Consider the following 2,756-nt stretch of genomic DNA (forward strand, 5'->3'; position numbering starts at 1 on the left):
GATAGCCAAACGTTCGAACGACCGTTATTCCCAAAATACTCTTCAGACCCAATGACTCTAAATGAGACATTCATCTCTACACAAACACACATCCACAGACCTGCATCTGGAAGGCCCTGGAGACGGTTCTCCCTCTTCTCTAATCTTATTCTCCTCTTCAAGAGACTTGGCCTGCAACTGAGGAGTCCTCAGGGCTACACTTTCTAATACCCAAAAATATACTCACACTAGACATTTCAGAGAAATGCAATATAAGGCACTTGCTAATAACTTGCAGAACGATCACCATAGAATTTCAATTTTTGCTTACTAAAATTGTTGTAAAATAATCTGACAGCTGCACACCCCCTTCGACTGTCAAGATTACAAAGTGGCTGCCATGTTCATTTAAAAAGTCATGCTGTGTTAACACTAAACCAGAAATGGATAGCGGGCGTCCACACTGCACTAAGATATCTCCGCCTTCTTTTAATTATCACGTGACTGATGGCCAATGTGTGGGTGCTTATCGAAAGCATCAATACAGCAACATAAGACAATAATCGAGTAAAGGGATTACAATGAAGTTGTGTGTGTGTTTGTGTTTGTATGTGTGTGCGTGCGTGCGTGCGTGCGTGCGTGCGTGCGCGCGCGCGTGTGTGTGTTGCTCCCTGTAGGTTGGGGAATTTACTACATGACAGCAAATCTCTCTACGTCTTCATAAACCTGAACTGTACGATCACGCTACTAGATCGACTTCATCTTTACAGTTTAAGATAACCAAACGTTCGAACAGCCGTCATTCTCAAAATACACATTACAATCAATGACTCAAAAATGAGACACTCATCTCTACACAGACACACATCCTCAGAACTGCATCTGAGAGGCCCTGGGGACGGTTCTCCCTCTTCCATAATCTCATTCTCCTCTTCAAGGGAGTAGCAGACCAGCAGTCACTACCTGGCAAGCAACACAGGAGTCCTCAGGGCTACACTTTTTAATGTCCAAACATATACTCACAATAGACATTTCAGAGCAATGCCTTATAAGGCACTTGCTAATAACTTGCAGCACGATCACCATAGTATTTCAATCTTTGCTCGCTAAAATTGTTATAAGACAACCGCACACCCCCTTCTTCGACTGTCAAGATTACAAAGTGGCTGCCATGTTCATTTAAAAAGTCATGCTGTGTTAACACTAAACCAGAAATGGATAGCGAGCGTCACACTGCACTAAGATATCTCCGCCTCCTTTTCAGTATCACGTGACTGATGGCCAATGTGTGGGTGTTTATCGAAAGCATCAATTCAAGCAACATAAGGCAATAATCGAGTAAAGGGATTACAATGAAGTTGTGTGTGTGTGTGTGTGTGTGTGTGTGTGTGTGTGTGTGTGTGTGTGTGTGTGTGTGTGTGTGTGTGTGTGTGTGTGTGTGTGTGTGTGTGTGTGTGTGTGTGTGTGTGTGTGTGTGTGTGTGTGTGTGTGTGTGTGTGTGTGTGCGCGCGCGCGCGTCACACTCAGTACCCTATGCCATCCGACTCAAGACAGATTGGGAGAATTTACTAAGTGACAGCATATCTCTCTCTACGAGTTCATAAACCAGAACTGTAGAGTACGACCACGTTACTAGATCACCTGCATCTTTACAGATCAAGATAGAAGATTGCCAAACGTTCACACGACGGCCGTTTCCAAAATACTCATCACACACGATGACATTTATATGATGCACTCATCTCTACACAGGCACACATCCTCAGACTTGCATCTGAGAGGCCCTGGGGACGGTTTTCCCTTCTCCCTACTCTCATCCTCCTCTTGAAGAAGCAGCAGGTCAACAATACGCAGAGTGGCTACAAGCAAGAGAGCATACTTGTGTGATCTCTCTGTCCCCAAGGGCTACACTTTCTAATGTCTAAAATTTACTCACAACAAGACATTTCAAGCTGCGGGTCTTATGCGAGTGATTGCAAGCGGTGAGTCACGATAAGCATAGTCTTTCAATCTTTGCTCACTAATGCTATTGTAAAACAACCAGACAACTGCATGCTCACTAATGCTATTGTAAAACAACCAGACAACTGCACACTTACTATCTTCGACTTTTAAGATTACAAAATGCCCACCATGTTAATTAAGAGTCTTAACCCGTGTCTACACTAGATAAGAAATGGATGGCGATCCGATAGCAAGTGTGTGTGTGTGTGTGTGTGTGTGTGTGTGTGTGTGTGTGTGTGTGTGTGTGTGTGTGTGTGTGTGTGTGTGTGTGTGTGTGTGTGTGTGTGTGTGTGTGTGTGTGTGTGTGTGTGTGTGTGTGTGTGTGTGTGTGTGTGTGTGTGTGTGTGCATCTACATGACCATCCCACATTCCTCTATTGTACACAACACATTACCTTGCCAACGAATCATAGCAGTTAGCACAGACACGAAGAGGCTTAGCCGATATATTCGGCAGAGAAAATTTCTTCGATGAGCACTTGTTACATACTACCAATTCACACTTCCGACAATGATGCTACACACACACACACACACACACACACACACACACACACACACACACACACACACACACACACACACACACAACAACAACAACAACAACAACAACAACAATAATAATAATAATCACAACTACGCCATATAAACAAGCGTCCTCTATGAGCTTACTCGTCGAATTATTGCTGAAAATTTTGTTTTAGTACACACCATGCAGACCGGCGCTTCACTGTCTGGTACCCACACTGCAACACGATCTTTCGTAGCCTTAGG

The sequence above is a fragment of the Corticium candelabrum genome, chromosome 6 (genome assembly GCF_963422355.1).
Source record: "Corticium candelabrum chromosome 6, ooCorCand1.1, whole genome shotgun sequence".
In the NCBI taxonomy this organism is placed as follows: domain Eukaryota; kingdom Metazoa; phylum Porifera; class Homoscleromorpha; order Homosclerophorida; family Plakinidae; genus Corticium; species Corticium candelabrum.